The sequence below is a fragment of the Bos grunniens genome, chromosome 26, assembly GCF_055505025.1.
Source record: "Bos grunniens cultivar Pamir isolate PY7600 chromosome 26, Bosgru_T2T1.0, whole genome shotgun sequence".
Classification (NCBI taxonomy): Eukaryota; Metazoa; Chordata; class Mammalia; order Artiodactyla; family Bovidae; genus Bos; species Bos grunniens.
This window is the reverse complement of record NC_141190.1, coordinates 46,159,354-46,182,451: the sequence shown is the minus strand read 5'-3', so window position 1 is coordinate 46,182,451 and position 23,098 is coordinate 46,159,354. Positions and strand designations below refer to the sequence as shown.

General features: G+C 47.8%; 1 protein-coding gene across 9 annotated transcripts in view; it reads right to left on the bottom strand.

Annotated features, from left to right (window-relative positions):
- DOCK1 (dedicator of cytokinesis 1) overlaps positions 1-23,098 on the bottom strand; it is a 562,075-nt gene that overhangs the window by 506,183 nt on the left and 32,794 nt on the right. The gene's annotated exons all lie outside the window — the stretch shown is intronic.

The following is a 23,098-nucleotide window of genomic DNA, read 5'->3' as shown; positions in this document are numbered from 1 at the left end:
CCAAAACTTTTTCATCACTCCAAACAGAAGCCCTATAACCATGAAGCAATAATTCTTCACCCCTCCCCCTGTCCGCCCCTGATAACCTGTAACCTACTTTCTGTCTCTATAAATCTGATTGCTCCTGCTGACCGGAGCAGGAATCATAGAATATTATCCTTTTGTGTCTGGCTTCTTCTGTGCTGTGCTGTGCTTAGTGGCTCAGTCACGTCCAGCTCCTTGTGACCCCATGGACCATAGCCCGCCAGGCTCCTCTGTCCACAGGGATTCAGGCAGGAATACTGGAGTGGGTTGCCATGCTCTTCCCAGATCTTCCCAACCCAGGGATCGAAACCAGGTCTCCCACATTGCAGGCAAATTCTTTACCATCTGAGCCACCAGGGAAGCCCAAGAATACGGGAGTGGATAGCCCTTCCCTTCTCCAAGGGATCTTCCTGACCCAGGAATCAAACCAGGGTCTCCTGCATTACAGGCGGATTCTTCACCAGCTGAGCTACCAGGGAAGCCTGTGGCTTCCTGTTTTCAAGGTACATGCACATTATTCCATGGATGAAAACCTCATTTCTTTTCACAGCGGAATAACATTTATAATAGGAAGAAAACTGAAGCTATTGTCAATAACATTTCAATTATCACTTCATATACTACCATATATTTCCATTAACGGACTTTTCTACTAGATGACTTTTTCCTGTCTATGAGTCAATGACATGTGGACTGAGAATTCCTTGAAAATCAAATTGATTTTAAAAGTATCATATAGCCAAAGTTGCTATTAAGTCAAAAAAATATTACAAAGAGGCAAAAATATGTCTTATGTTAAGAAGAAATCCTTCAAAGGGACAATACACAACACATGTCTGAAATCCCAAACATTTATCTGACATAAAGCAGTTCTGTTCCTCCTAGCTGAGCATGCAAAAGTCATCCCATTAAATTCAGGCCATGCTTTTGCTCAAGAATGGAGATAAAGGGAAATATCACAGTGAAAAAAGGATGTTTACGACTCCCAAATATTCAATTAGCCCACTCTCAATTTAAAAAATTACAGTGATGTTATTCCTTCCCAATGGATTCTACCTTAAAAGATTTTTCAGACTTGAGGTAAATAAAACTCATCAAAGCATTTCCTCGAGCAGGATCAAACTCTCACCCATCCATCCTGAACACCCTGCTGGATAGACTGCCCTTTACAGGCACTGTGACCGGGTCCATCGCTGGAATTCTCCCTGATCTCATGCAAGCATGAGGGGCCCTCCTGCTGACCGACCACCTGGCCTTCCTTCCAACCACACACTCCTGGTCCCTGTCCCTGTTTGTCTCTGAAAGAAAGAATCTGCCCGTCCCTGTGTGTCCCTCCTTATTCTTCCCCCACGAACGGGGTCTTCCCAACAATGCCCCCTCTTCCAGAGGGCCAACTCCAAGTATGCGTTGGCTCTTTCAACCCCTTTCTGCAAAAATGCCCAGCAGCACAGCACACTTCCTGTCGCAGCTCCATAACCAAGCTGCTGAATGTGAGTGTGGCGTCTGGAAGCAGAGAGACGAGGCATGGTACCACCTCTATCCCTGTAGATCTGAGTGGCCTCCAGCAAATGATCTAGCTCTCCCTCCTCAGCTTCCCCGGCTGTAAAATAAGGAGACTGATTTCTACCTTATAGGAGGGCATGAGTATTTTGTGTCTTAAAGAAAATAATGCTGCCGACGGCTCTGTTGATTTGATGCATGGGTTGCCCCCTGTAAACAATCATGCTTAGTCACTCAGTCGTGTCTCTTTGCAACCTCATAGACTGTAGCTCATGAGGCTCCCCTGTCCATGGGATTCTCCAAGCAAAAATACTACAGTGTGGTACCATTTCCTTTTCCAGGGGAATCTTCCCAACCCAGGGATCAAACCTGTATCCCCTGCATTGCAGGCAGATTCTTCACCATCTGAGCCACCAGGGAAGCTGTAAACACTCAGTAAATTGTAAAACCTCTTATTGTGTTTGGGGGCATTTTGTTTTTACTGCTATGAAGACTTCTCTTACTACCAGAATCCTTTTTTAAAAAGCCAAAATGAGCAGATTATCGCAACGAACACAAAAATTCTAAAACATCAGTAACCATACATACGTAGAAAATTCTATCTTCCCAGGTATTTTCCCATATTTTCACCCAAATTCATAAAATTTAAATGGCCTCAACTGACATTAATGTTATTGGAAGTTATTAAGTTTATTTAGCATTTTATGGTGAATCTTTTAACAAGAAATAACTGCATTAGAGAAAGGAAGCTCAGAACATATGCCAGCCTCTCCCAGCCCCGAAAAACCACTTCCGAAGCCTTTAGAAATCATAAATGCATTTATCACCATTCTTAACAGCATCCCTGCCAGCACGTCTATTCTATTACTGATGCAGAAAAAAAATAAACACATCAGAAACAATACAAATAAAAGAAAATGAACACATCCACTGTAAATACATTCAGGTCCCTGTGAATTTGCAAGGCCCACACGCAATAGCCTTTAAGTAGTGACCTCTCCATCTCTGAAGCAGGCAGAAAGGCAGCTGTGAAAAGCTCATACAAGAACACAAACAATTCTGAGACTCCCCTAGTGGTCCTGTAACTAAAATTCTGCGTTCCCAATGCAGGGGTCCTGGGTTCAATCCCTGGTCAGGGAACTAGATCCCACATGCTGCAGCTAAGACCTGGTGCACACAAATAAATATATACTAAAAAAATAAATTAAATAAAAGTAGTAGAGGAGCCTGGTGGGCTACAGTCCATAGGGTCACAAAGAGTCGGACGCAATCGAGCATGCAGGCACAGCAGATTTAAAGAAATAAACTCAATTGATCAACAACCTTAAAAACAAAGGACAGAGCCATTCCACATTTAACTATGACAGTGTGAGTCACTCAGTCGTGTCCAACTGTTTGTGAGCCCGTGAACTGCGGCCCACCAGGCTCCTCTGTCCATGGGATTTTCCAGGCAAGAATACTGGAGAGGGTTGCCATTTCCTCCTCCAGGGGATCTTCCTGACTATGAAATGAGCCTTAAAGACCCACGATTTCACAGATGAAGGGGAAGGGGGCCTCAGAGAGTTTATGCCATGTGGCCTCAAATGACACAGCGGAGCCTGGACCGCAATACTGGCCGCCCCCGCCCACAGCCTCAACGATACCACGTTAAAGGCAAATCAAAAGACTTGCACATATATTGGTACAGTGTTGAACAAGGAAGCAGGAGGAGGGGAAAGTGTGGTAGACAGAATAATGGCCCCAGAGACGTTCACATCTGAATCCAGAGCCCTGTAAGGCAAAGTGGCCTGTGGCCAGTGAGATGCGCTTAGAGGTCTAGAGACGGGGGCCCAGGGTAATCACAAGGCTCCATGAGAGGGAGACCAGAGTGTCACAGCGAGACACGACCACGGAAGCACAGGTCCGAGTGCAGCAAGGCAGGGGCCGCGAGGCAAGGAACGCTGCTGCCTCTAGACACGGGAGAAGGCGAGGAAAGGACCCTCCCCGGAGCTGCCCGCAGGAACACAGGCTTGCCTGCCACAACCTTGATCCTAGGACTTTTGACCGTCCAGAACTGTAGGGTTGTACATCTGTGATGTTTTAGACCCCTAAGGTTGTAATTTCTTACAGCAGCAATAGCAAACCTATACAAGGAGCTACGTGGAAAACAATTTAAAGGAGGCCTTTTGAGCTTGACTCATTCACTGCTGAGCAGGGCCCCCAAGAGTAAGCATCTGACAAGTCCGAGGGCTGAGGGTCCCCACTTCCTGGGTGATAGAAAAATGAGAACAATACAGTGAATTTTTTCTTAAATAAACCCAAAGGTCTTCAGTGTAAAAGACTATGCCCTACTCTGATCACTTGACCTTTCAAATCTGCCCCTCTTTTGGGAAGTGGTGGGTAGGAGCCGAGACAAGAAAGACCAGAGGCATCTTCTCCTTTACGAAGGATACTGGTGATGGATGGCTTCTGGGTTTTCAAATGTCTTTACGCGACACAGGCACAGGGACGGCGGCCTTTCTGCTGTTTGTCTTCTTTATCTCTCTGGTCTGTTAAGATGCAGGAACACCCCCACAAGAGATCAGGGTCATCGTGCCTCCGTTCACAGCTTCGGAGAGAGTGGCCATCACCTCCCTCTGGCTGGTGGGTGGGCGCTTAATCGATTCCTCCTCCTAAAGCCATTTAGCTTGTTTAATAGCCTGACTTGAGACGGATGTCGCTGAGTATAAATGGACCTCCACGTGAATCTCTCAATCCTGGACCGCAGAGTCCAGCGGAGCAGCTCAACTTGTTATTTGTGTGAAAAGTGAAATGGGAAAAGGAGGTGGACATGAACCCAAGTCGAAGCTCCTTTCTCAGGAGGATACAGGTTTGTTTTCTTTTGGGGAAGAGGAGGGATTTTGTTTTCATTTTTGTTTTTTTCTCTCAAAGAGCCAGCAGCAGCCCAGAGTGAGGAAGCACATGGATCTTTTTTTCCAAAATAAAAAATGAGCACCCTAGTCCATACTCCACACAGCTAAAATGCATCAGAGATGTTGAAAAGCCAAAGCCATCTCCTCTGCTCAGTCCCCTGATCAACCTAAAAAAAAGCTGCATGGGAACAGAAGGAAAGAACTGTGGTTCATAAATCAGAGAGGAGGGCTTCTATTCACATCGAGACTTTGAATAACACTGATGGTGATGATACGGCAGATGAAGATGGTGATGATGGTGATGGTGGTGACGATGCAGCCGATGGTGATGGTGGTGAGGGCAATGGTGATGGTAACGACAGTGAGTACATTCTCTGGGCTAGCCGGTGGGCTAAGAGCTTCCCTGAGCCACCTGGGAAGCCCAAGAGCGTCACATGTTCAGCTAATTCAATTTTCCCAACAGTCCTAGGAGATGGAGCTAGAATTCTCCCCATTTCCCTCATCAGGGTTTATAGCAGCTCAGAATCAGCCCATACATGAGCAGCCAGGGGCCCACTGGATGAGATGCCAGAATGCCAAAGCTGCAGGGTCTCTTTCTCAACCCCAGTCCTCTCTGAGCCTTGCCCTCCTGATGGCTCCCTGAAAATTCCAACATCCATCCTGGATCCATGACAGGCAAACATGTCCAGGTATTCCTCAAGTCCACCAGAGTCTAAAACGTCAGGCTAGTGGATTTCACATTCTTTACACAGAATAACCCAAGCTGGGGTAATTCCAGAAATGCAAGACTGGTTTAACATCCAAAAACCAATCAATCAATTTACCCCATTAACAACAGTAAATAGCAAACAATCATATGATCAATTCATTTGGTACAGAAAAAGAATTCAGTGAAATTTAAATCCTATTCAGGGAAAAACAACAACAAAAGAATTACTTGACTATTCTGACATTTGTTATTGTGGTTCAGCCATTTAGTCAAGTCCGACTCTGGGAGACCCCACGGACTGCAGCACGCCGTGCTTCCATCCTTCCTAATCTCCCAGAGTTTGCTCAAAATCAGGTGCATTGACTCGGCAATGCCATCCAACCATCTCATCCTCTATCGCCCCCTTCTCTTCCTGCCTTCAATCTTTCCCAGCATCAGGGTCTTCTCCAATGAGTCAGCTCTTTGCATCAGGTAGCTCTAGGTATTGGAGCTTCAGCATCAGCCCTTCCAGTGACTATTCAGGGTTGATTTCCTTTAGGATGGACTGGTTAGATCTTGCTATCCAAAGAACTCTCAAGAGTCTTCTCCAGCACCACAACTAAAAACCATCAATTCTTTGGAGCTCAGTTTTCTTTATGGCCCAACTCTCACATCCATACATGACTCCTGGAAAAACCATAGCTTTGACTAGGTAGACCTTTGTCAGCAAAGTGATGCCTCTGCTTTTTAATATGCTGTCCAGGTTTGTCATAGCTTTCCTTCCAAGGAGTAAGCATCTTTTAATTTCATGGCTGCAGTCACCATCCACAGTGATTTTGGAGCCCAAGAAAATAAATTCTGCCACTGTTTCCACTTTTCCCCCATCTGTTTGTGATGAAGTGATAGGACCAGATGCCATGATCTTAGGGTGGGAAAAAAAAAACAACAAACACTACAGTCCATCCATCCATTTAACAGATGAGAACACAGAGCCCTCCAGAGGAGTCACGAGTTGCTCAAGGAGGCACAGTGATGGACAGCAGCCCTGAGACCCTGGGGTGTCCCTTCCAGACTGTCCCCACCACCCCATTCTTCCTGACCCAAGCCTTCAACATCTCTCACTGAGATGAAAAACAACATTTCAGCGGGTTTCCTATATAAAATCTTTTCTTCTCTCCATCACCAAAGTTACCTTCCTTAAATCTTACTCCAAAACACTACACGATTTCTCTTGGCTTTCTGAATCATGGCTAATCCTCCAGCACAGCATCGAAAGCCCAGTGGGACATGACTTCAGTCCATCTTTCCAATCCCCTTCTCCCCCACTCACCCTCCTCCAGCTCCACCTCCTCCCACCCCAGGCCTGCTCCTCCCACTGGGAATGTCACATCCCGCTCCGCCTCTGAAGACCCCACTTGTCTACAAGGGCCGCCCTTGCTGGATTCTGACTTTTCCCCCTGAACCAAAAAAAAGAAAAGTACATGCACACCTGAATTAATTGCTTGCTTCCCAACTGTTCTTTAAACTGTGTGACAGCCCACACGTTGGGAGGCTTACTTACCTATCTATCTGTCTTCTCCTCCAGACCGAACTCCTTGGGGGAAGTAAACATTTGCTCATCATTGGATTTCCCACAGTAGCTAACACCATGCCTTGCAGGCACTCAATAAAAATTCACTGAATTTAACCAGACCACAAAGTATTCTTTCTTGTGAGGTTTGCAACAAGAGAGAAAGCAAACATTGTATCATGTGTTCCTCTTCAAAATGATCTTGACCTCTACAGACAGATCCAGGAGCCCGAGACGGATTCAATCAATAAGAAAGAGAGGTACAATATTAGCTTTCCGGGCTCTGCTTTGGGTCTCTTCCATCTAATGAGATAATCAGCCATCAGTGCTTGGGTTCAAAGCTGCCTTAATGCACCAAAGACGTGGGATTGACCACACATGACTTTTCAAAATCTGCTCAGCTCCGAGCTTCTCTCTCTCTTCCACACACTGTCCCCTTGAAACATGACTTCAGCATTTCAAGGAGCAATTTAAAAGTTAATTAATTCTTTCAGAAAGTCAATTTGTGAAAATTAATTGCTCTGTTTGTGATCTCATTCCCTTTGTCCTGCCATCAGTGGTTAAAAAAAATTTTTTTTTTTCCAACAGCACGCATCTTTTCGGTTCTTAGGGCTGGGGAAAATGCAGACCATGTCCTTAAGGGTACAGGGCACAGGTCCTGGCTGTGGCCCCTGCAGGGTTTCCTTCTAAAAGGCTGGCTGCCTGCTGCCCTTTGGTTTCACAAGTCATCACATGGTCATCTAGTCCATGCCAACCACAGACGTGCGGTGTTTCCCAGACTCTGTCCAGCTCCTGCTGTGGTCCAGCAATGGGCTGGGGCTGATGCTGCAGAGATGGGCAGAACACGATGCTACCCCAGGATGTCCGTGCAGCCTGGTCTCTAAGGAACATGCTGGACCCATTCAGGAAGAGCAGTGCAGAAAGAATCAAATCATTTATGTACATCCACTGAACTTGACTCTGGGCAGAAAGCAGCTCCCCACCCCCACCCTATATCAGAGCTGGGATCTGGGTTGCCTAAATTTTACTGTCACAAAAGAGACTGGTGCCCACTCAGTTGCCACTTTCTATGACCCAGAGCCCAGTCCTTCCATCTCTGATTTGGGGGCAGACGACTCAGGCAGGGTTAGGGCCTCCCAGAGCCCTGGTCCATGATGACTTAGAGCGATGCCTTCACCATTGACTTTACTTGTGCCCAGCACCTAACAGTACTTGGCACATGGAGAAACTCTAAAGTGGACGGAAGGAGGGAAAAGGAACAGGACAGAAAAAAGGAAAGGGGGGAGGAAGAATATTAGAACCTGTTCCGAAGGATGCTGCTACAAGTGTTGTCTCTTAAAGATATAAAATAAAATAAAATACTTAGGAACAAACTTAACAAAGAAGGCAAAACACTTGCACACTGAAAACTACAGAACATGCTGGAAGAAATTAAAAGACGTAAATACATGGAAAGTCATCTCACGCTCATGGAAGGGAAGACTCCATATTGTTAAGACAGCAGCTCAACCCAAAGAGATCTACAGATTCGGTGCAATTCTTATTAAAATTGCAATGACATTTTTGCAGAAATAGAAAAATCCACCCCACAGCAGCCCAAACCGTCAAAACAATATCTACAAAGCATAAAGTTGGAAGCTTCATAGGTCCCCATTTCAGCACTTTCTACAAAGCTCCGGTAATCAAAACAGTGTGGTTTACGCAGACATACAGACTAATGAACAGAACAGAGAGCCCAGAAGCAAACTCTCACACATACGGTTACACTGTTTTGATGGGGATGGCTAAACCGCTCAAGGGAGAAGACTATGTTTTCAACAAAGGTGTTGGGGAAACTGGGTACCTGTATGCAAAAAGATGAGGAATCAGGCATAAAAAGTAACTAAAAGTGGATAGAAAACCTAAACAGGAAAGCTACAACTACAAAGCTCCTAGAAGAAAACACAGGAGCAAAACTTCATGGCACTGGAGCAGGCAAATGTTTCTCGGATGTGACCCCAAAAGCACTGGCAGCAACAGTGACAGCAAAACAGATGCTCCATCAAAATCAGAGCCTCTTGTGCACCCACAGGAAACCGTCCAAAGAGTGAAAAGGCAACCCACAGAATGGGAGAAAAACAGTTACAGATCCTGCATCTGATAAGGAATTGATAACCAAAATATATAAGGAATTCCTATAATTCAATAATAATAAGCAAACAATACAATCTAAAAGCAGTCCAAGTACTCAAATAAACATTTCTCCAAAGATACCAAAGGGCCAAGGGGCACATGGAAAGATGCTCAACATCGCTAATAAAATCAAAAACTACGATGAGATATCACTTCGCATTCACCAGGATGGCTATTTTTTTTTAATAGAAAATAAAAAGTGTTGGCAAAGACATGGAAAAATTACAATATTTCTCGTGGGAATGTAGAACGGTACAGCCACCGTGTAAAACAGGTAAATGTTTCTTTAAAACGTTAAACTTAGAATTACCCTGCGATCCAACAATTACACTTCTGGGTATAAATCAAAAAAAAAAAAAATGAAAGCAGGGACTTGAATAGATATGTATACAGCCATTATTCACAGTAGCTAAAATGTGGAAGCAACCAAAGTCTCTATCAACAGAAGAATGGATAAGCAAAATGTGGCCTACACACCCAGTGGCATTTCATGCAGCCCTAAAAAGGAGACATGCTGACACATGATACCTTGAAGACACTGTGCTAAGGGAAGTAAGCCAGACACAAAAGACCAGATATGCTACCATTCTGCTCCTGTGATGTCCCTAGAAGTGTTAAAATTCATAGAGACAGAAAGTAGAATGATGGTTGCCAAGCGCTGAGGTGGAGGCGAAAGGAAGTGAGTGTGTAACAGGTGGGAGAGTTTCAGCTGGGGAAGATGAAAGCGCTCTGGAGATGGCAGGGTGATGCCTGCACAGCCGTGTGAGTGTGCTTAATGCCACGTACTGTACAACTAAAAATGGTAAGCTTAGGTCTCTTTTACCATAATAAAAAAAAAGATGAGGTGGATAGAAACAAAGACTGATCAAGTGAATGAGGATCCAGCACCTCTCACTTCTGTTAGCTATGAAGCAAACTCCCCATGGGCATAGCAGCTTCCCTGACCTGGTTCAAACACACGAGGTTCAAACCAGAAAGAGAAATAAAGGAAAACGAGGGGTGATGACCTCAAAGTCCGAAAATACCTCCAACTGCATTCGCGAGTGTGGGTCTGATAGAACCCATGTTTCTAAAACAGATACCACTTTCAAAGTCATGAACTTACTTCTTTGGGGTTCGTATCTTTCTTTTATAGGAATAGATCCTGTTTCCCTGCCAATAAAGTTCCCTGCAGCAAGACTTCATGCAGTGTTTGAATATCAGACTCAAGGAACTCATCTAAATAATTAAAGTGGTGGGCAGGGACCTAGTGAGATAAAGGGGATTGTCTTTGGTGATTCATTATTTCTTTCTGCCTTTTGGATGGAAACAGGTGTGCAGGATGGTCAAGATAAGATTGTGAAAAGAAATACATAAAAGAGTCTTCTATCACATTCTCACTGAAGTGACAGACACAATTCTAAGATACTTTAATATCTTTCTTTAGAATAAAGTATCCTTGTATGCCTTATCCACAACTAGGCAGCCACTACCTCATTTCCATCTCATTCAGAGGGTTGCAGTGCCCCAAACATGCAGGTTGTCTTAGCAAATACGCTGGGTTGTCCGTGGGTCTGGCTTTATTGCTTTTCTGTGACAGGAAAAATGAGTCCACTTTTCAACACTTTTGTCTTTCATAAAGTCAGTGCCGGTAGAGAAAACCACTGACTTCATTATGGATGGTCTTTGCAAATCCACCCACAAATCAGAAAAGACTGAGCTGACCTGAAAATTATCTATTTCTGCATTCAATTTTGCTCAGCGACAAAGAGATGCAGAGAAGAGATACGGGGAGGGACCTAATCTCTTTAATCATCCTTCTTCAGGCAGAAAGGTGACTGCAGTTTGGCGAAATATATGCCAGTGAAACGACCTGGCTCCTACCCCCTCCCCACCCCCTACCCCAGCCATGGACACTTTACAGTGACCTCGCCCCAGAGGACTGGGCAAACCTCAGCACGGCCAGTCCCCAGAGGTCCCCTACAGATGGCACTGCACACCCGCCGGCCACGCGGGACGTGTGTCCAGAGGACTGGACACCCAGGGGCAGCTGGTCCCAGTGAGAACCCTCATGAGGAAGACCGGCAGCTGGGAACCCTCTGAGGCTCACCGTCTCTGCCACGGACCTGGTCAGGACTCACAACTCCCCATCACTGGTCAGACTGGTTCCACCTAAAGCACGTGCTGGAAACACACACAGGCCTGGGGACTTGAGGAGGCAGAAATGAGCCAGCTCCCCACCAGTAAGGACACCTCTGAAGGAAAGGAGAGAGGTGAAAGAACTGGGCTTGGGCCTATTTATCTGTGATTCTCAACAATAAGGTCTCTTAGTCACAAGCCCCAGTTCCTCTTCCTGGGCTTAAACTTTGACTTGTTCTATAGAATGGGGTCATGCTTTCTACTCTCTTCTTTTCAAATCATCCAATCTGATATTAATGGTGATGAATAAAGGGAAAGACAATGGGAACACTGCAGAATGATGCCAATTTGTTTTTCTTCATGGCAAAAAACAAATACATAGCTGTTGCTGTTGTTTAGTCGCTAAGTCATGCCCGACTCTTTGCAACTCCATGAACTGCAGCACACTAGGCTCCTCTGTCCTCCACTATCTCCCAGAGTTTGCTCAAACTCATGTCCACTGAGTCGGTGATGCTATCTAACCATCTCATCCTCTGCCGCCCCCCTCTCCTTCTGCGCTCAATCTTTCCCAGCATTAGGGTCTTTTCCAATGAGTCACCTCTTCACATCAGATGGCCAAAGTCTTGGAGCTTCAGCTTCAGCATCAGCCTTTCTAATGATTATTCAGGGTCGATTTCCTTCAGGATTTACTCTATATAGGGTAGGGTAGTCCCCACCCCACTCCAGGACTTTGTCCCAAAGCCTACTTCTGTCTGGGATGCTCTTTATTCCCCTTCTTCACCTGGAGGCTTGCTCCTCCAGTTCATCCAACACCTGTAAGGAAACCTTGCCCATCACCTCCCGCCCAAAGAAGGGGTAAGCGACCTCATAGGAGTGCAACAGCGCCCTCTGCCCACACTGATGAAGCGTCGTCAGAAAACTGCCCATCTGCTACCCACTGGACGACATGATCCTCATGAAACAGGTACCCAATAAATGGTACCCAATAAATGCTCATCACGGGGGGCCTGCAGAAGGGGCCCCCTGGCTCCCAGTCCACGAGCAGCTCTTCTACAAGACCCTGAAATAGTTCATTCTTTACCTCTCTGCTCCCAGACTCCTGCCACACCTGCCCAGCATCTTTCCATCCGCATCCGTGCTTCACGATGCCTGGCACCCAGAGTGAAACCAGTGTTGACTGGATGAATCATGTAACAGATCAATACAAAGTTTCAAGACAGCAAAACTATTACTTAAATCTTAAATCTGTTGGGAAACACTGCAGTTTTATTTGCATCTGTTTCCCATCAGAAAACTCAAGACCAGACCGGGGTCTTAAATAGCAGAGACAAATTCTAACATCTCAGTTCTGACAGTCTCACCAGGGAGGTATGTCCCAGACGGCTGACTGTACATGCAGAATAAGCACAGTTTCACTTGGACAAATGGTGCCAGTGATCCCACCCAGGGCACCTGCACACTCAGCCCCATTAGCAAACCACCTGCCCTGGACGGGTTCTGAGAGGCAGCAAGACTGTGCACGTCTCGCTTGACTCTGGGTGTGGAGAAGATGCTGCCCAGGCAACCCAGCCCATCACTGGTCCACCTTCCCAGGACCCTTCAAGAAGAGACTTGAGTGCAGTGTGTCCGAGCCCTGCCTCAAAGGAGGGAGCCCAGGGTCCTGAGATGGCCAAACCAGGGCCACCAGCCTGTCATGTCTGTTTTCTTGGGCGTGTGGGAGAGTCTGATCCAAAGGCCTTCCTCCCGCCAAAGCCAACAAGCGTGAGATCAAAGTCCCCTGAGGACCCAAGACGAATGTTTCCTTAGTTAACCGCTTGATAAATCTGCCTTCCACGGATAGTGTGCAGACAGGAAGCGGGCAGCCTGGTCACGGAGAGGGTGCTTGTAGCTGGGTTACCCTTCCCAATGCAGACCCCAGGAAGTAACTGCAGATCTCATGTGATGGGGACATGCAGGCAGGAATGCAGATGAGACAGTAAACAAACCCACGCAAGCTGGGAGGGTGTCCCCTGCCCGCCTTTTCACTTCTCCAAGGGCTCCGCTCTGACCGGCCAGGAGCTGCCTTTAGGCCCAGACAGTAACGAGCCTCCATCCCTCCCACCAGGCTGCTAAGCCCAGGCCTAGTCAGACCCTCTCTCGTGTGACCATGATTGTGAGTCCACAATGAGGCAGTGCGCCCTCCCAGCAGAACCGGCTACACACTTCTCAGGGCCCAGTGCAAATACAAGTGTGATATCCCTCGTTCAAAAATGACTAAAATTTTTAAGACAATTAGAATGGCTAGCATCTTTTTTTTTTTTTTTGGCCTCATCTCGTAACATGAGGAATCTTAGTTTCCCAACCAGGCATCGAACCTGTGCCTCCTGCAGTAGAAGCTAAGATTCTTAACCACTGGACCACCAGGGAAGCCCCAGCTCTCAGCTTTTAAAAAGGCAAGTGTTAGTGAGGATGTGGGGAAACCGGACCCCCTGAGCACTGCCGCTGGGGACGTAAAATGCTGCAGCTGCCACGGGAAGGTTTGGTGGTTCCTCAAAAAAATCAAACATGTGATTAATATCTGACCCATAAAGACCCTGATGCTAGGAAAGATAGAAGGCGGGAGGAGAAGGGGGCAACAGAGGATGAGATGGTTGGGTGGCATCACCAACTCAATGGACATGAGTTTGAGCAACTCCAGGAGTTGATGATGGACAGGGAGGCCTGGCGAGCTGGAGTCCACAGGGTCACAGAGAGTCAGACATGACTGAGTGAACTGAACTGAATATCTGACCCAGCAATTCCACTTCTGAGTATATATCCAAAAGAACTGAAACAGGGACTCGAACAGGTGTTTGTATCGCTGTGTTCACAGCAGTGTTATCCACAATAGACAAGAGGTCAAAGAAACTCAACTGCCCATCAATGGAGGAATAGATGAGCAACACGTGGTCCATCCAAACAACGGAATGTACTTCAGCCTTAAAAAGGAAGGGAATTCTGATATAGGAGACAACAAAAATGAAACTTGAGGACATCATGCTAAGTGAGATAAACGTGCATGCATGCTCAGTCACGTCCCGACTCTTTGCAACCCCATGGACTGTAACCACCAGGCTCCTCTGTCCATGGGATTCTCCAGGCAAGAATACTGGAGTGGGTTGCCATGCCCTCCTCCAGGGGATCTTCCCAACCCAGGGATGGAACCTGGGTCTTCTGCATTGCAGGCAGATTCTTTACTGTCTGAGCCACCAGGGAAGCCCAGGAAATAAGCCAGTCACAAAAGGACGGATATTCTATGATCCCATTTATACGCCATACCAGAGGAGACACACTCAGAGAGACAGCAGAACGCTGGTTTCCAGGGGCTAGGGGTGGCGGGGAGCCACAGCTTCATGGGTACAAAGTTTCAATTTGGGAAGACCAAGAAGTTCTGGAGATGGATGGAGGTGATGCTTGCACAACAATGTGAATGGACCTAAGGCCACTAAACTGGACACCTAGAGATGGCTAAAAGTCATCAATTTTGTGGCATGCATCTTTTATCATAATTTAAAAAATAAGTAAGTAAAAGTTAAGTGCAGGGTACACGTCTCAGGCCTGTGAGTCTGGCTCTGGCTCCCAAGCAGGGCTCCCTTTCCAGGATGAGGCTGCCCCATTTTGCAAGGGCAGTGCTTCTCCAGAGAAGTGCCTGCAAGCCTGACTGCAGTGTTATATTTTAATAGTCATTTCAATTGACTATAAAAATACAGCCTCACATAATAAAATTGGTTTTGCACCATGGTAGAAATACTTAGCAAGAGATGAGAAATACTTAGCAAAAGGCTATAAAAACCTATTTGCTTGCTTATAGAGCTGCTGCTGAATAGGACAAAAGCAGAAGGGGATAAAGGCAGAGGCTCCATCCCAGAATATGCACACAGCAGCGTGTCCACCACCAGCCTCAACATACAGGATCTGCTCGGTGTTTTTCTTTAAAACATTGAACCGAAAATTGACTACCTTTCCATTATTTGTTTCATTTTTAACTTTTATGGCTCTGTCACATTTGACATCAGGAAACACTCATCTCCCTGCAATTCCCCATTGTTCCCTCTCACTCACTACAGCAGGCTCTAAATAACACCACAGCTGACCACTGGAGCCACAACACCCACCTCCACCAAAATAGCTCCTCCACCACAGCAGTTTCCTAGGAGAAACCCCAACCACACGTGAGGTACACGCTATTCAGTGCTCCCATGAGGCCTTCGCTTCAGAGGCATCCGGTGAGAAAGATGGGGGCTCACCAGCACCACCATGAACCATCGTCATCACCAACAATACCAACGTCAACACCCCGTCACCACCAGGACCACCAACAATCACCATCACCAACAACATCAACACAAACACACCAGCACCACCATGAACCATCGTCATCACCAACAATACCAACATCAACACCCGTCACCACCAGGACCACCACCAACAATCACCATCACCAACAACATCAACACACCAGCAGCACCAGCACCAACCATCACCAACAATACCAACATCAACACACCAAAACCACCAGGACCACCATCAACAATCAGCACCAACAATGTCAAGATCAACTCAAGGGAGGTTGTACTATTCCCATCTCTCAGGTAAAGGAGCTGAGGCACAGAGATGTGAAACTGCCTGCTCAAAGGCACAGATGTGTTGGGTTGGCCAAAACGTGCGTCCGAGTTTGCCATAACCTCTTATGGAAAGACCCGAATGAACATTTTGGCCAACCCGACAGAAGCACGGGAACACGGCGTTTTGGAGTCAGGCATCAGACATCGGCATATGTGTCGTTACAAAACACCCTGGCAACGTTCTAACAGAGTGCCACCCCACATCCCCTGGGTCAGCTGGACACTGCTCTTCCTCCCTGGTCAGCCTCCCCCTGGTGCTCCCTGAATAGCTCTCATAAAACCAGACAGAAAGATGTCAAAACAAAAGTCACACAAAATATCATCCAATATCACACAAGGACTGTCATAAGCAAACCTTGTCACCAGGTCCTTTTTAGGTGAAATATTCCCTAGTAATACTTTTCCCCTCCAGATCCTTCCCACATCCGACAAACTGCTACACTCTCCTGTCTACCATGGATTTATAGTTATTGCACAAAAAGGACATTCGATACCCCACAGTCTCATCACACAGAGAGATCTATCCATGTCCCAGCTCTGCCCTGCTCCCTTGGAACAAAACAGGGGCGCACTGATGGCCTGGGGAGAGGGAGTTTGCAAGAACAGAGCCCATCATATGAGCATTCCTTACCCTCCTACACATTCAGGACCGTCATAGGCGGTTGGGCAGGTTGCTGACTGCACAAAGGCTCGGGGTCGATGGGCGTTTGTGGGAGGGAGGCCTGGGTGAGGGTCAGGGTTCTGGCGAGCACACCAGCTGGGCCTGCTGTCTCACCAGCTCCAGCCGTGCCGTGGCCGCTCGGAGGACCAGGAGAGGTGACGCAAGCCACGCTGGCACACAGAGCCTCCACCCCGGGAGGGCGGACAAGGAGGAAGCGCCCTTGTGAGAGAGTGGATAGAAAAATCAAAGGACCAGAAGAGCTAATATACTTGCAGAGGCAGAAAGTTTGGGACTAATCGTAGCTGAATAGCTGGACTCGGGAATCACAGGTTTCTTAAGAGGTTGAGACCCTGGGGAATCTAAGTGGCTCAGCTGATAAAGAATCTGCCTGCCAATGTAGGAGATGAAGAGACACGAGTTTGATCCCTGTTGGGAATATCCCCTGGAGAAGGGCATGGCAACCCACTCCAGCACTCTTGCTTGGAGAATCCCATGGACAGAAGAGCCTGGAGGGTTACAGTCCATGATGTTACAAAGAGACAGACATGACTGAGTGACTGACACACACAAGGCCCCAGGGAGATACAGCCTCTGGTCCAGGGTGCTGGCCATCGGACCCTGGACCTTGGATCTTCCTGCTGCATCCTGGGCACTGGAGGGCCCTCTCCCATACTCCAGCACGCCATCCCTGATCCTGCGGCAGGGAGCAAAGGCTTAACATGTGTATATAGTTTATATATATATATTTTAGTTTTTAGTATCATTGCAGGAGATATAAGAGACCAGGGTTCAATCCGTTGGTCAGGAGGATCCCATGGAGGAGGGCATGGCAACCCGCTCCAGTATTCTTGCCTGAAGAATCCCCATGGACAGCGGAGCCTAGTGGGCTACAATCCACAGGGTGGCGAAGAGTCGGACACAACTGAAGTGACTTAGCATACTAAATCCATAGGCTTCCCAACTGAGCACCTTTCACACATTCACACATACTTAATCTATATGAGATATGTAATGCTTTTTTTTTTTTTTTTTTTTTAGTTTTTAAGCTAGGGAAGGTTGGCAAGCCTTTCATCTTTAATAAGGAACAGTGCTACCCTAGATAAATAGACTTAGATTTCTCATCTTTTTTAAAGAGTTTTAATTACGCTAAAGAAAAGAGCACAACTGCAGCAAACTGTTTTCCACTCAGATGCTCTCATTTCTTCCTCCCTTCCAGTATTATGAGACTCTTAAAGTCAATGCTTGCAACGTCTCTTTGGACATTTGTACTTTTCAACAGACAGCATCACCATTAAGAAACAATGGAGGACGGGATTGCAAAAGAGTGTCACGTCTAATGCTCCGCTGTCAGCTCTTCTGCACTTGTCACGCTTTTAAATCTAACTTTGCACACGAAAACCCATGCGAAAAATGCTATGCTGTTCAAAATTTCCAAAGAAAAATACCTATGTGTGTAGGGACCTGACTCTGCCTCATCTTCCCCAGAAGCACAGGGGGTTCTCCTGCCCGGTGCGCAAGAGTAAAGGGTCTTCCCATGGGCGGGTGACCCCCACCCTGGAGCCTGGCGGGAGGTGCAGCGGGCAGAGGTGCAGTGTCAGGGAGGCGAGGTCACAGAGAGCCCTGCCCCTCAAGGTACCCCACCCCTGGCCACGCAGGCGGGGGCTGCCAGCGCTCAGGATGTGGGCGCCCCTCCCAAAGGCTGCCTCCTTCCCTGGGGGTCACCTTGCCAGAAAATGCCTATGAGGATCCCCAGCCAATGAAAGGCTGATGCCAGAACACAGAAGGCCAGGCCTGTGTCTCAGTGGGGAATCCGATCCTGGTGCTTTTCAAGCTGGGAGCTTCTTCCCCCGTCCAGTCTGCTTCCCCGAGGCCCTTCACGCCTCTCCCCCGAGAGCCAGCCCCGCCCCTACAGCCAACCCCTGTCAATCACTTGACCAGAATCCCATCCTCAGGCTCTGCTTCTAAGGTTCCGGCTTAGAAATGGGGGTACTCTTGACAAAGACGAAAGTACAACCTCACCTTGGAAAATCTAAGTCCCACAGATTCCCAAAAGAAGAGAAAGTTCAAACCATGGGCCAAGAGGAAGTGAGAGAAGGGGAGGAGAGGAGACGGGGTATGGGGAGAGAGAACAGAGCTCAACTTTTGACACAGATGCAGAGACGTTAAGCAACTTGTCTGTGGTCCCACAGCTCAGAAGCAGCCGTGTCAGGGAAGCACCGCCCTAGTCACTTCTCCCCAGAGCCTCGCGAGAGGGTCCAGACGATCTCCGCCAACCCTGTGTGCGAATGTCAAGAGGGATGATAAAACACAGCGTAAAACTCTACATGTGTGTCGATGACCATCAGCCAAAAGCATCTGAGGCATTTTATTTCCTCATTCCATAGATCAGGAGTCAGAAGCCACAGCCCCAAGGCCAGACTGGCCTGCTGCCTGTTTGTGCAAAATAAAGTTTTATTACCCACGGTATAATGGGAGAGTTGAGTATTTGCCCCAAAGCACCCAAACCCCTGCTTTGGAGAATTGATCTGGGAGGACTCCAGGCCCAGGGAGCGTCTCACCCCGTCATCCTCGGGTGACGAGCAGCCTAGGAGCACCTCCTTCCTCCCGCCATGCCCCACAGGTTCCTTCCCGGGACCTGACAGGCGGCGACCTGCTCAGATCCACACACCGAACCCCACCCCCCTCCCTCGGGAAGGACAGCAGAACGCCTCCCCTCGCCCCCAAATGTGAGCGCACTCGCAGGATATGTTATAACAAGATTTTCCTCCATGATGTAATCTCTGCCTCCGAGGGGCACCTCCCTGTCAGTCTCAGTGTCTGTAGGTTCAGGTCCTTCCTACACGGACCCCGACTGGGAACCGCGCTTCCTACACGGTCATCAGGGTGTGTGCAGGGAGTGTGCAGAGAGTGTGTCACCTCAGGACGGACACGTCACTGGGACCCCTCCCCCGCAAGGGGAGTCACAAAACTCAAGAGACTGGGACCGACAGACCTTCGAGATGTCCACCACGATCCCACCCACTGTGGGTCACCCACATGATCCCCTCCCTGTTGGCATCAGCTGGACCTCAGGACAGGCTTCCAAGCCAATAAAACACAGCAGGTGATGGATGTCATGCCTGTGATGAGGTTACTAAAGGACTCTGGCTTCTTCTCTCTTTCGGTGTGTACGCATCCGTCTGTCTCTCTCTCTCATTCACTTTGATAAAACCAACTGCCCCGTTTGAGCCTCCCCCCAGAGAGGCCCATGAGACAAGGTCTCCAGCTAAGAGCCACCGAGGGACCTGCCAACAGCCCCTGTGCACGCGTGGAAGCGGGTTTCCTCCCCACGGCTGAACCAGGAGGTGCCTGGGCCTGGCCCGCAGCAGCCTCACGAGGGTGCCGGAGCTGGAGGACCTTGCAAAGCCGCATTCCTGACCCACAGGAACTGAGATAACAAGCAGTGTGTTAGGCCACCAGGCTGTGATGTGGTTCGTCACGCAGTGGCCGGTAACTGACACAGAGGAAGCAGGGCAGAGCTGGCTCGGCCCTTCTGCCTTCAGCAGCCTCCGGCCCCCAGGCGCCTCAGGCACATTCCTCTGCAGTCATGTCCTCGGCCCTCCTGCCCGCTCAGGCTCCGGCCACCAAGCCACTGCAGTGCGCTCCTCAAGCTCACTGAGGCTATCCCAGATAGCCTCCATCCGCTCTTCCAGATCACTTCCTCCCGGGCCCGCACTTTGCGGGTTTCCCCTCTTCAGTCCCGACCCCTGATGCTCCTCGGGGTCCAGAGGCCTGAACGGCTTCATCTGCCTTCATCCGCCACCATCTCACCATCCACATGGTGACGTCCAACCCTATTAACGGTGCCCGGTGACTCTGCAGCCTATGAGTGGTCCAGGAACACCTGGCACTCAGCCCTTCCACACAGAGCGGATGCCCATCATCAGAGGCAGCGAAGACATCCTGAATGTCCATCTCCGAGTCCGTGCTTCTCCAGGACCACCCACCTGGATACCAGCTGAACCGCCCACCCTGCCCCTCCCTGCCACAACCATGCATCCCTTCTCCTCCTCCTATTTCTCAAATGCAGCCCCTTCTCCCAACTCCTCCTGCACCACCCCTGCCCAGGCCACCATCCACTCTCACCTGGTCGGCCACCACAGCCTCATTCCCCCGCCCTTCAAACCACTGCTTACAGGATCCTCCTAGAACCAAACCTGATGACGTTACTCTCAGGCTTTAAACCCCTTGATAACTACTCACCGACCTGAGGATAAAGTCAGATTCCTCAGGGAGGCTTGCAAAGACCCAACTTAGCTACTGAACCTCAACTTGGACATCCATCCACCTCCGCCCACCCTCAGAGGTATCCAGGCTGAATGTCAACGGGCCATGCACTCCTGTGCCCCTGGGCCATCAGATATATTTATGCTACGTCTACCTGCCCGTCTTCATCTCATCAATTCATACCTGTTCTTCCAATCTCCCACTAAGATGTCACCTCCTCCAGAAAGCCTTCCCTGATAGCCCTTTCTCCCTCCCACCATTCCACCACTCTGTCCTGTAGTTGCCTCCTTACGAGCCATCGCTCCATATCTATCGAGGTCTACACTGTCTCCTCAGGCCCAGCCAACTGAGTGACATTTTATTAGCACTTGGTAATTATTTGCTGAATATATATGTTTAGCTAACTTGTTAAAGGAAAAAAAACAAGGCACGCAGGACAGAGGTCATCTGGCCTGAGGTCACCCAGGGGCAGAGCTGTGACTTGACCCCAGGCAATCTGGCTCCAGAGTCTGTGTTCCCGACCACAGAAATAGTAGTCCTTTAAAGAAAGTAAAACAGATTCAAAGAAGGTCTTAAACCCTTTGTTTGTTCACTTTTAATGACCATTTCTAGATGAAAAAGAAATCAATATTTTTTAGGATACTAATTAAAATCACAAGTGCTCATGAAAACTGAGAAAAAATCCATAACGAGGTTGTGAAACACATAATCTATTTTCTGGAAAGAAACGCCTTATAAATAAATACCCAGCCAGAAGAATCATCATAGAAAACTATCCTCTGCTTTCTATTACAAGCTTCCCAAAAGGACAGATCGTGGTTATCTTTTAATGAATTTTTGTAATGGTGAGTGTCTTTACAGGAAAAATAAACAGGATGATATGTCTCTGCTTCATCACAGGTCCCAGGTTCCCAGAGACTGTGGATCCCTCGAGGTCAACTCATTCCATTAAAGCCAACTTCTTACAAATCAGAAATAAGGAGCACATTCATCCATTACTTTCTGAATCCCATGCTTGTAGGTCTTCCAAGATTTATTTCCACTGTAACAGCAGGCACCCCGCACACCGCTTCAACCGGATACGAAAAGTGAATTTCACTCCCCTGGCAACAAACGAAGAGACTCTGAGTTCCCCAATCTTTGCATCCATAACTCAGACTCAGTACGTCCGGACGAGGAGCAGACATCCCAGAGTACCTGCACCCTCCAGATCCTGGGCTCCTCACCACCAGAGCTCAGCACCCACATCGAAACACTCCAAACAAAGCACGTTCAAAGACACGCAGAGAACCACTGGCAGAATCGTCACATGGGGGTTTTGAACTCTTAGCATCCCACCCGCAGAGCTGTTAAGAAAGAGAGTTTTCCAGGAAAGGCAATTATACTCAGACAGGTAAAGATCCACACACTCTGTTCGACTCTGACTTTGCCAGATTTTTGTTTGCTTGTTTTCCGCTGTTGCTGGGTTGATTGACTTTGTTTTCTGTTTGTGTTTTAAAGGATGACTAGAGTCCATACTACTGACTTCCCTGGTGACTCAGTGGTAAAGAGCCCCCCTGCCAGTGCAGGAGACACAGGAGACGTGGGTTTGATCCCTGCATCAGGAAGTTCCCCTGGAGAAGGAAATTGCAACCCACTCCAGTATTCTTGCCTGGGAAATCCCAGGGACAGAGGAGCCTGGCTACAGTCTATGGGGTCACAAACAGTTGGACATGACTGAGCAACTAAACGACAACAGAGTCCACACTAGCACCATAAACCAAAAAATGTGATCAGGACTTAGGTACTTGCAATCTTGAGAAACCCATATGCAGGTCAGGAAGCAACAGTTAGAACTGGACATGGGACAACAGATTGGTTCCAAATAGGAAAAGGAGTACATCAAGGCTGTATATTATCACTCTGCTTATTTAACTTATATGCAGAGTACATCATGAGAAACGCTGAGTTGGATGAATCACAAGCTGGAATCAAGATTGCTGGGAGAAATATCAATAATCTCAGATATGCAGATGACACCACCCTTATGGCAGAAAGTGAAGAAGAACTAAAGAGCCTCCTGATGAAAGTGAAAGAGGAGAGTGAAGAAGTTGGCTTAAAACTCAACATTCAAATAACTAAGATCATGGCATCTGGTTCCCTCACTTCATGGCAAATAGATGGGGAAACAGTGATAGACTTTATTTTTTTAAGCTCCAAAATCATTGCAGATGGCGACTGAAACCATGAAATTAAAAGACGCTTGCTCCTTGGAAGAAAAGTTATGACCAACCTAGACAGCATATTAAAAGCAGGGATATTACTTTGCCAACAAAGGTCCATCTAGTCAAAGCTATGGTTTTTCCAGTAGTCATGTACAGATGTGAGAGTTGGACTCTAAAGAAAGCTGAACACCAAAGAATTGATGCTTTTGAACTGTGGTGTTGGAGAAGACTCTTGAGAGTCCCTGAACTGCAAAGAGATCCAATCTGTACATCCTGAAGGAAATCAGTCCTGAATATTTATTGGAAGGACTGATGCTGAAGCTGAAACTCCAATACTCTGGCCACCTGATGCGAAGAACTG